Source organism: Pygocentrus nattereri, chromosome 13, assembly GCF_015220715.1.
Source record: "Pygocentrus nattereri isolate fPygNat1 chromosome 13, fPygNat1.pri, whole genome shotgun sequence".
NCBI lineage: Eukaryota > Metazoa > Chordata > Actinopteri > Characiformes > Serrasalmidae > Pygocentrus > Pygocentrus nattereri.
In genome coordinates this window covers 18,396,695-18,408,608 of record NC_051223.1, presented here as the reverse complement: position 1 = coordinate 18,408,608, position 11,914 = coordinate 18,396,695, and the positions used below count along the sequence as shown (strand labels likewise).

The 11,914-nt window shown below is 39.8% G+C and overlaps 1 non-coding gene across 1 annotated transcript; it reads right to left on the bottom strand.

Moving 5' to 3' along the window:
- Nucleotides 1-11,722: 11,722 nt before the first annotated feature.
- trnaq-cug lies at nucleotides 11,723-11,794 on the bottom strand. Its single transcript has one exon. It is a non-coding gene; the product is annotated as a tRNA-Gln (tRNA).
- Nucleotides 11,795-11,914: the final 120 nt, after the last annotated feature.

Below are 11,914 nucleotides of genomic sequence, written 5' to 3'. Positions count from 1 at the left end.
TTTGGGAAATTCAACACAGCAATTTTTTGGGTGCCACTGCATGCATTGTGTATCACTAAATATTAAATATCAACAAATTAGGAGAAAAAACTTGTTTAGCACCAGAAACCAGTTTATACGATGGTAAATTAAGCAAAAATTTACACTCACAAATGGCCGATTGAAACTTTGGGGCAGTATGTTTTGTTTCTAGAGACAATGGGTTAAAATAGATAAAGCACAATTGTTGCGTGACTTATATTATTTTTTTCTCTGGTTATTATTACAAAGTACCATTAGTAGCCCAGTATGGACCACTGCCTCCTTCTCAGTACAGGCCCGAGGACCACCAGAGGGTGCTTCATGGCCCATTTGTGGTCCACAGCCCAGAGGTTGAGAAACCCTGCCCATACAATGCCACTGGCAGCTTAGGCCAATGAGGTCATAATGTCCATTTTTGGCAAGAACTAAAAAATATTGGTCAAGGTGTTGAGTTGTTTAAAATTTTATCACAAGCATGATTCAGTAACCCTGAGGTTTATTCTACAGTGGTGTTATTAGGATTTTATGGGCCCTAGTGCAAACAAATACTTTAAATACATAACAGACCATGTAATTTTCATCTTTACTTGTAATATCCCATACAAGTTGATGTTTTCAAGGCACGCTACTCCACCCACTAGAATCAAACCTTAATCTTAACCTAGATATATACGTTAGACTTCCTTTGTAAGATTTTACAATTATAAGTAATGACTATACCATTTCAGGTTTTGACAGATCCATTTGAACTGGTTACCATGGATGAGATGTATTATGAATAAGAGGGAGATAAACAGACATTGGATCTGTCTGTAGTGTTGGTGGAAGCTAATTGCTGATGTATGTTAAAAATCTGGTCTTTCTGTAAGTCATGACAGTACAACTGTGTCACTATCTATATGACATTACATTAGGCTGACGCTCTTATCCAGAGCAACTTACAATTTGATCATTTTACACAATTGGCCTGACTGCATGTCTTTTGGACTGTGGGAGGAAACGGGGAGAACATGCAAACTCCACACAGAGAGAGGACCCCGGTCGCCCGGCCAGGGAATCAAACCCAGGCCCTCCTTGCTGTGAGGCGACAGCGCTACCCACCACGCCACCGTGCCGCCATATGAGAGGCCCAATGAAGATTTTAGGGGGGGGTGACTTGGAGGACTCCTCAGTCGCACTGCCACAAGGAAGAAAAAGTGATTGTAGACTTTAGCAGCGATTTGGACATGTGGCACATTGAATTTAGCAGTTGTGTGACAGCAAAAACCTTTTCACATATTGTCACTGCCAAAAGAAATCAAGTAACTACAACTTGGTAAATTTATAAGAATATCATGAAATGTTTAAAAACATCTTAAATAGGCTATGCAATTATGATTGTATATGAAAGGAATGCAGGAAAGCCTAGTCTTTTATGAACAAGAATGGGTTAAGGTTCACCGCCATTGCAGTACATCGAAAGATTCAGTGAATCTGGAGAAATTGCTAAGCACGAAGGAAAAGGCCAAAAAGCCATAATTCAGTGCCCCTGACCTTTGATTCCTCAGCTGGCACTGCATTAAAACACAACATGTCTCCAGAATACTTTGACAAACTATTGTTAGTAAACACCATTCCTTACTGCATCTTCAAATGTAGTGTATTAGTGTAGTGTATTAAGACTGTACTATGTACATTAGGCACCATATGTTAATATCCAGAAACACCACAACCCTCTATGGGCTCCAGCCCATCTTAAATGGACTTAAATGGAAATGTTTGTGGAAATGATTTATGTTGTGTTCTCCAGACAAAAGAAGACGAAGACCATCTATGGCTGGGTTTCCAGAAATCATTTTAGCACAACAATGATTCTTAAACGGTAGAGCAAGCATCACACTGAACACTCCCTCTACAAGTTAGGATGAGAATTTAAATGCTTTGGGAAACTGGGCCCAAATTGTTAGCAGCATAAAGTTCAAAAGCCAGGATCTGTCATGATGTGGGGAGTATTACTGGGTAAGCTGAACATAGTAAAGGCACCATTAACCCTGAAAGATATGTATATTTTGAAGCAACATATGCAGCCTTCTGGATGATATCTTTTTCAGGAAAGTCCATGTTTATTTCAACATGGCAACATCAAACCATGTTTTGCAGGTTTTACAACAGCATGCCTACATAATCAGAGAGTGAGAGTGATAGACTGGCCTAACTGCAGTGCAGACCTGTCTCTCTTTGAAAATGTGTAGTGCATTATACAAGTACAAACATGGCAAGTGAAGGACCCATAAGGTTGCACAGCTGAAGACTTATGTAACAGAAGAATTACGCGGGATTGGTTTGTATCTTCAGTCCCCAAGCGATTGTTTTATGTTGTTAAAAGGAAAGGTGATGTAACACGGTAGTAAACATGCTCCTGTCTCAACTTCTTTGCAGTGTGTTTCAGGCATTAAATTTAAAGTTAGTTCTTATAGTAAAACATCACATATGTGTTTTTGTACTGTTTTCAGTGTAATAGAAATTTACTAATGACAAGTCTTAACCCCTTATTTAAAAAATTATTTCATTTGGGGAAACAAGTAACAGTCACTGAAAATGTACTTAATCTGCCGAGGCATCTTTGGCATACAAGGTTTACTATTTTGTTATTGCTTTTGGCCTGTAAAGGTAATGTCGCTAACAAGTAATGAAAGCTTACACAAACTATTTATCATTGTGCAAACTTCACGCCTACATCATCATACAGTTCAAACTAGGTTAAAAATGTCAAGGCCTCAAACTTTTTAGAGTTGTTAAGTGATCTCACATAGACTTGGTTATGTGGTTTCTGACATACGACATACCATAAAAATGGACGAAAAAAAAAAAAAAAAAATATATATATATATATATATATATATATATAGGTTTTAAAGAGGAACTCGTGGTTTGATATGAAATGTTTAATTGCAGACAAACTAACTCATATTTCTTTACATTGGTGGTGATAATCAGGATCCAGTGTCTACAGCACAAATCTAGCCATTTTATTAACTATCCTAAACAACCAGTGAATTTTCAAATCTTCTGCCTTTATATATATATATATATATATATATATATATATATATATATATATATATATATGTATATATGTATATATATATATATATATATATATATATATAATATGTTGATGATGGTAAAATTGTGGGAAATTGGAAAAAAAGGTTTTCTTTGGGAACTATTTTGCTTTACAACAACCTGCATGTACCTCTTCTCAAAATTGTAAAAATGTCTCAGGCATCATGCAATGTTTTTGTTAGCATTACATGTAATAACTTTCTGTGAGGAAACTTTTAGTGATATTAAAGTCTTCAGCATTTCTCATCAAACCACTTTGACATCTTAGAGCCATACCCCTCCCCCACCTCGGACAGTCAGACCATCTTTCCCTTCTGCTCTCCCCAAACTACACCCCCCTACGGCGCAGAACCAGGCCCACCATAAAGACTGTTACAACCTGGCCTGACAATGCACTCTCAAAACTACAGGACTGCTTTGAACAGACAGACTGGGACTTGTTTGAACACCAGGAGCTGGAAACATTCACAGGAACGGTGCTGGACTATATCAAGTTCTGCATCGGAAATGTGACTGTGGACAATATCATCCGGGTTTACCCAAACCAGAAACCATGGATGACCAGCCAGGTCCGCTCTCTCCTCAGAGCCCGTGACGCCGCCTTCAGGTCAGGCGACAGAGCTATGTACAGCGCTGCTCGAGCTGACCTGAAGAGAGGGATTAAAAAAGCCAAGGCGGACTACAAGAGGAAAATAGAGTCCCACATGTCCAGCAACAACTCACGGGAGGTGTGGCAGTGCATACAGAACATCACAAACTTCAGAGGCTGTGATGTGACAGCAGGAGTACTGAGTGCACCGTTGGCAGAGGAGCTAAACTGCTTCTTTGCTCGCTTTGATGCATCTCAGCAGCACTCTTCTGCTCCTGCCTGACCTCCACCCCCACCCGGCTTCCACACCACTCCACTCACTGTACAGGAGCGCAATGTCAGACGGGTGCTCCTGGCAGTGAAACCCAAAAAGGCTGCTGGTCCTGATGGAGTACCCGGCAAGGTGCTCAAAACGTGTGCCCACCAGCTCGCCCTCACCTTCACCAAGATCTTCAATCTCTCCCTGACCCAAGCCATCATCCCGCCCTGCCTGAAGTCAGCCACAGTCATATCAGTGCCGAAAAAGTCTACCATCACCAACCTTAATGATTATCGCCCTGTGGCCCTCACACCGGTAATCATGAAGTGCTTCGAACGACTGGTACTTCAGCACATCAAAGACTCTCTGCCCCCAGACTTCGACCCCCACCAGTTTGCATACCGTGCAAACAGGTCAACAGAGGACGCCATAGCAGCAGCTCTCCACTTTGCACTGAGCCACCTGGAGCAGCAGCACAGCTACGTCCGAATGCTCTTTGTGGACTACAGCTCGGCTTTCAACACAATCATCCCAGACATTCTTATCACCAAACTGGGCACCCTCAGACTCCCCCCCTCACATGTGCCTGGATCAAGAACTTTCTCACTGACCGGCCCCAAACTGTGAGACTTGGCCTCCACCTCTCCTCCACTCGTATGCTTAGCACCGGCTCACCACAAGGCTGTGTGCTGAGCCCCCTCCTGTACTGCCTCTACACCCATGACTGCAGTCCGGCCTACGGGCGACCTCATTGTCAAGTTTGCTGACGATACCACAGTGGTCGGACTCATCTCAGAAGGAGACGAGACAGCCTACAGGAAGGAGGTCCTGAAGTTGGCAGCTTGGTGTTCAGAGAATAACCTGGCTCTGAACACCAAGAAAACAAAAGAGATCATAGTTGACTTCAGGAAGCACAGCACTGACCCAGACCCCCTGTCCATCAACGGCGAGTGTGTGGAGAGGGTCCGCACCTTCCAGTTCCTCGGAGTCCAAATCTCAACCGACATCACCTGGACAGACAACATCACAGCTGTCATCAAGAAGGCTCAGCAGCGACTATACTTCCTGAGAGTCCTCAGGAAGCACAACCTGGATTCCAACCTGCTGCTGACCTTCTACCGCTCTTCCATCGAGAGCCTGCTGACGTATTGTATCACAGTGTGGTATGGCAGCTGCACCATGGCAGACAGGGAGAGGCTTCAGAGGGTAGTAAAGACAGCACAGAAGATTATTGGCTGCCCTCTCCCATCCCTGATGGACATCTACACCTCCCGCTGCGTCAGCAGAGCAAAACGCATCACAATGGACAGCTCGCACCCCGGATCTGTACTGTTTGACCTGTTGCCCTCAGGAAGGCGGTACAGATGCATCAGATCAAGGACAAACAGACTCAAGTACAGTTTTTTCCCAAAAGCAATAACACTTCTCAACTCACAGATGCACTGATAGTCTATCCCCAGACTTCCATTACCCACCTACATACCTGTCTATTCCCAGACTCCATTACCAGCTACTGTGCAATACTCTGCATACGGAAATGTGCAATCATACTGTACATGTGCAATTATACTGGAATATGTGCAATATTTAGTAATGTGCAATATGTAGTGACATACAATACAGCTGTAAATATCTCCATATTTACATCTTGTAAAAACATAGTTTTCTATTTTGTTTCTATATTTATTTCATATACATATATACACATATATACAAAACGCATAGAACTGTGCACAACCCCTCCCCATTCTATTCTGTGTCATTTGTTTACATTGTGTGCTTGCACTGAGATGGAGCTTTTAATCTCATTGTACTGTGTATAGTGACAATAAAGGCATTCTATTCTATTCTATTCTATTCTATTAATGATTTAATGATGCAGAAACTTATTACAAATGGTGGAATTCTCCTTTAAGGGCTCATTCACAGTTTCTTTTGCAAGTGGAAAGTACATGCTTTTTATTTAATTTTTTTTTCAGCCAATTTTACATGTCTGAATATAGAGTCATTGAACTTTCTTCTCAAATATGACTAAATAAAAGTTGTATTAATATAAAACATTTGCCTTGCTTTGATGTATATCTCTTTCCACATTAACAGCAAAAAATTAAATTTAACAAAAAAAAATTAAAATTTATAATGAATAATTTATCTGTGTGCTTGAATTGTGATGTCCCCCATCAAGTCAACTTATTTAGCCATAAAAATGATATACTGTACATTAAGTCACACAATGAGTGAATTATGTCATGTAAGTCTTGTAAAGAGGTAAGTTAAAAAATGATAAATTTTGCTTATTATTATTATTATTATTATTATTCATTGTTATTCAATACTGAGATTTACATTTGAGTCCACACACACACACACACACACACACACGTATATATATATATATATATATATATATATATATATATATATATATACACACACACACACACACACACAGACACACGAGACAGTTAAGTGTACTACATTTTCTACATACAGTTTCTCTCTCTGATTTTCTGGGTGTTGAATGAGAAAATCTACTGAAATCCAGCAGAAAAATGCAAAAAAAGGTAGAAAAGTTGTCGCTGCACTACCAAAGCTAACTTCAGTCCTGCACAGACTCAGCAGATGGTACGTAACACTAATGTTAATGTTGGTTTAGACAGCTCTAGTGTAATTACTCTACAAAAAAAAAAAAATCACTTTGCTAGTTGCTTGGAAAAAAAATCTCATTACTCATCACTACTCCGTGTTACTCTGTAAATTAATTCACCATGTTGCCAGATCATTTTGCTTGTTCCAAGCATATTTCCTAAAACAAACAAAATTATCTTTAAATATATTAATATAACCTGTCCAGGGTGTATTATGCCTGATGACAGCTGGGATAGGCTCCAGCACCTCTCACCCCCCGCAACCCTGAGGGAGAAGCGGCTAAGAAAATGTGTGTGTGTGTGTGTGTGTATTAATATAATTTTATAATATCATAAGCACAAAACACTGAAGGCAATCAGTTTCCATTAGGTAGAACTGAGTGGCTCTGAAATAACTTTGCAAACAAGGAAAGTTTTAGTTTAAGATTTTTTTGCAACTTAGAATAATGTTTGTGTAAATTTGTAAAAAAGACACATCAATCATAACTGCATACGAGTACATATTTCTGTATTGTGGTCTATTTACACAAAGTTAGGTTAGTTCCATCATTTATGCTGAATAGACTCTCCCAAAATTGGCCCTGTGACCAGAATGTTGTCTGTTTGATCCCCAGTGCTGACAGTCCATGACTGAGGTGTTTTTGAGCAAGACACCTAACCACACCCAACTCCCCAGGTGCTGTGCGTAGGGCTGCCCACCAATCTGGGCAAGTGTGCTCACTGCCCCCTAGTGAGTGTGTATGTGGTGTTTCACTTCTCAGATGGGTTAAATGCGGAGGAGGATTTTCCCTGTTTGTGGGATTAAAAAAGTGTTGCCTAATTTAAAACTAAGTGTGTTCTGGCTTCACTCTTCTTTGACGTTACATTTTTATGCACACATAAACTGAAAGGAACGACAGATTTTGCAAAATGTAGCTGAGTGAATGTAAAAAGTCGCCCAAAATTTAAATACTTTAGTAAAGTACAGATACACAAAAAACTACTTACTGTCCACCATTAACAAGAAGTGTACTGAGACCTTCTCAGTGACTCTGAAAATAAAATAAACAGATGGCTTCTTTACAAATATTGAAGTTCCTGCTAAAGGCTGAGTAGACGGATAAACCAATGAGCCTGTTTGGACCTTGCATCAGTTTTTGGTTATCAGATCATGTTAAGAGTTCCCTTGACTGCATGAAAAGCGAGCGGTGAACACGCCCAGATCGCATCAAACCACATTCAGAGGTGGTCAGATATAGATCTTGACCACATTTAACACAAGTGTAAATGGAATGTGTTTTCAATACTGTATAGAATTATGTGTATGGAAATATGTCTGCTGTCTAGCAGGAGAGAAAATGAATGCTAGAGTTCTCTAAACCCACAGCCTTCTTTGCACTCTGGGCCAACAAAAGTGTCCAAGCCAAGCTTGTCCACTCATATCGTAATAGGGAAAAAGTAGACACAATTAAAGTGTAAATGACACAAGTGTTGATGTGCTTTTTATGTGTGAAAAGTACAATCAGATCTCATGTGGTCACACTGGGGATGCATTTTAGTGAAAAGTGTAAATGGAATCAAGCTAAATCCATACGATCCAGACACAAAACACAAATTAATGCACTGTGCAAACAGACTCATTGGGATAAGCCAGTTGTTTTTCTCAGTGTTACTGAGCTCTTGTAAAGGATGATGAGGCTGGTCAGTTTCCTCAGTAGTGGATATGTTTGCAAGTGATAAGCTTAGCATGATTTTTGAACAGAACTTGTGCTGAAGGGATTGTGGGAGCAGCAGTGGATTAAAGCAAGCAATGAGAGCAAAACATTTTCAGGGAACGTATTAACAGAAGAATTATATTAAGAAATTGCCAGTAACAGAGAGGAACAGTGTGGATTAAGTATGAATTACATACAGCAGAGTTTTTCCCATGATGTTTATGGGATTTATTTAATAACACTTTTTTAGCAAAACCTGCCTGATGAGTGGAGAAGCAGTGTACTGGTCCCCATTTTTAAGAACAAGGGTGATGTGCAGAGCTGCTGTAACTACAGAGGTATAAAGTTGATGAGCCACATCATGAAGGTATGGGAAAGAGTTGTTGAAGCAAGGCTAAGGCAAGAGGTTCAGATCAGTGAGCAGCAGTTTGGTTTCATGCCCAGAAAGAGTACCACAGATGCAATACAGTGGTACCGTATGAGGAAGTCAGGTGTAGCTGAAAAGTATGTTAGGGTGGTGCAGGACATGTATGAGGATAGTGAGACAGTAGTGAGGTTTGCAGTTGGAGTGACAAATGGTTTCAAGGTGAAGGTGGGGTTACATCAGGGATCAGCTTTGAGCCCCTTCTTGTTTGCAATAGTGATGGAAAGGTTGGCAGATGAGGTCAGGCAGGAGACTCCATGGACCATGATGTTTGCAGATGACATTGTAATTTGTGGTGAGAGTAGAGAAGAGGTGGAAGAGAATCTGGAGAGGTGGAGGTTTGGCAGGTGGAAAGGTGAAGATGCAAGGAGTAGAGGTCGTAAAGGTGGATGACTTCAAATATCTTGGGTCAACCATCCAGTGCAAGGGACAGTGTAGAAAAGAGGTGAAGAAGAGGGTGCAGGCAGGATGGAGTGGGTGGAAACGGGTGTCAGGGCTGATGTGTGACAGAAGGATAGCAGCAAGAGTGAAAGGGAAGGTTTACAAGACAGTAGTGCGTCCTGCTATGATGTATGGTTTGGAGACTGTGGCTCTGTCTAAAAGACAGGAGGCTGAGCTGGAGGTGGCGGAGATGAAGATGCTGAGATTTTCGTTGGGAGTGACAAAGATGGACAAGATTAGAAATGAGCATATTTAGTCCAGGGGTAAAGCAAGATAAAGCAATTTTATTTATATATCAAATTTTCACACACAAAATACTTCAAAGTGCTTAACAGAGTAATTAATTTAAACTTGTTTTAATTACAATACATTAAAGTGGTGGGGATTAATTACTCCAGTCCTGGATTCCTCCAGAGTTTGCTCATTTTCCTCCACAAACACACCCAGTTCAGCTCAACAGTTACAAGTACAAAGTACAATAAGGCCACATTCATAAAGACGTTTTTGTATTTGAAAAAAAACACCTCTTGATTACAAAGATGCGTTGACTGACAGCAGATGTCAACGCAAAAGGATGTCTGTCAAAAAAATTCACCAAAGTTAAACTTTTCATGGCACACACTCTGACATATTCATATGTTAACCAATAGGACAGGGTGTGGGGCAGGGCTTTGCCCAGTTACGTTGATTATAAAAAATAAAATGGAGACTTCTATCGTGAGTAAAAATCACCATATGGTATGGAGTTGGGCAGTCACTAGCTGCCAGAGCTGCTTCAGCGCACTTTGGCATAGATTCTACAAGACTCTGGAGCTATACTGAAGGGACTGAGAACCATTCTTCTTAAAGATATTCCCTCACTTAGTGTTTTGATGATAGTGGTGGAGAGCACTGTCTTACATAACAGTTAACAAACCCCTGTAAGTGTTCAATTGAATTGAGATTTGGTGACTGTGAAGGCCATAACATATTACTTACATCTTCTTCATTCACATTAAACCATTCAAAGACTCATTTCATTGATAGAGGAATTGTCACCTTAAAAAAGTCTACTCAAAACAAGACATTTTAGAACAAGGTACAGGTGAACAGTCTGAAAAACTTCAAAATGGGACAAATGGACCCAAACCATATCAGCAAAATACCACCTCCCCAATATAAGAGAGCCATTTGATGTGCATTCGACCTAGCAATGAGTGGTTTATGCACTGCAAACTTATTATAATGTGCCTCTCTTCTGTTTTTCCTTACATATTGCATAAATGCGCAAGCAGATTTGCTGATGTCCTTCTTATAGCTCTAGACACAGATTTCTCTTTAATTACTGTTCTTAATGAAACACTAGCCCATTGAGCAGTCTGTTTGATTGAAGCTTTTGTCATCTTTTGTCACCCACATAATGGCACTTTTCCTTGTTTTCCTTTTCTCAACGTCCCACAAGAAATCATTCTTGTTTTCTTTTTCAGATTATGGCAAATATGGCCACTTTACATGACCCATACATGACTCCAACTCCATTTGGACTCTGGCACTGATTTGTACTTTGGTGTTATGATCAGATACAGGTACGAACTTACATTTAGGCCATTCTACACTAAATATTAAAGCAAACACTTTTATTTAATACATGCAGCCATGCAGAATTTCAAAGCTGTGCACTAAATTGTTTAACTTCTATAAGAAATACTGGGTGTAATTATAGCAATATGAGCAATATTTATCTTTAAATCAACTGGTTTCATGTTAATAACCTCTCACAGATTCTTTTTTCAAAGGGTCTACATTTTATGTCAACGTGTAGTATCTTTGTATCTTAACCTTTCAGTCAGATTCAAAATCATTTTAGCTGAATTTAGAGTCTATGTCCCTTTATGTCTCTTTGACATGCAAAGTGATACCTGCAGTGTAATTATTGTTTTGGACAATATTTGACTAACATGCCCCTGAAAACCTGCAAGGGATTTATTACGTTCAAAATTCTTGCAGAGGCACAAAACAAGAATCAAAAGTATCCAGGAGGCCTCCAAATGGATTTTTGCTAACTACTACTATTTCTAGTTAATGTTCTGGTTTTGAGCACATGATGTAGCTTCACAAATTACATACATACATGAATAGGTTTAACTCTACAAAGAAATCGCCTTGAGAATGTATTAACATAAAACTAGTTGATTTAAAGAGAACAGCATTATTAGTGTTCTGTTATACCTAGTTAAAATACTAGCTCTGTACACGGTTAACTCACTTTTTGGAGCACAGATTTGAAATGCTGAAGTTCAGTTTAGTTTAAGTTTTTGTTTCATGGAAATCCATGATATGGCCTGCCAGGTCCCTGCTGGAGCGTAATGATTGTGTCTTGTACCTTTTTATTAAGTTTTATTTTTCTTACTGGTCTTTGGAACTACGAGGAAAGTAATTTGTGATAGTTTGATAAAAAAAAAAAAGCAACACTGACTTGACAACACAGTCGATTGTATGGGGCTTTGATCGTGAAAACCCACACAGGTTGTGTGACCTGTGGGTGTTTCAGAGAAAAATGTCAGGTTCCACCGAGATTTGAACTCGGATCGCTGGATTCAGAGTCCAGAGTGCTAACCATTACACCATGGAACCACTTAGCTAACCCTTAGGAGAGTACTGCATTTATAGACAGCATGAGCTACGTCTAAGTTTAAGTAGTACAGATTTCTGTTAGATCTTTGAGAGGTCTCACCGCGTGGTATAGAAATGTTC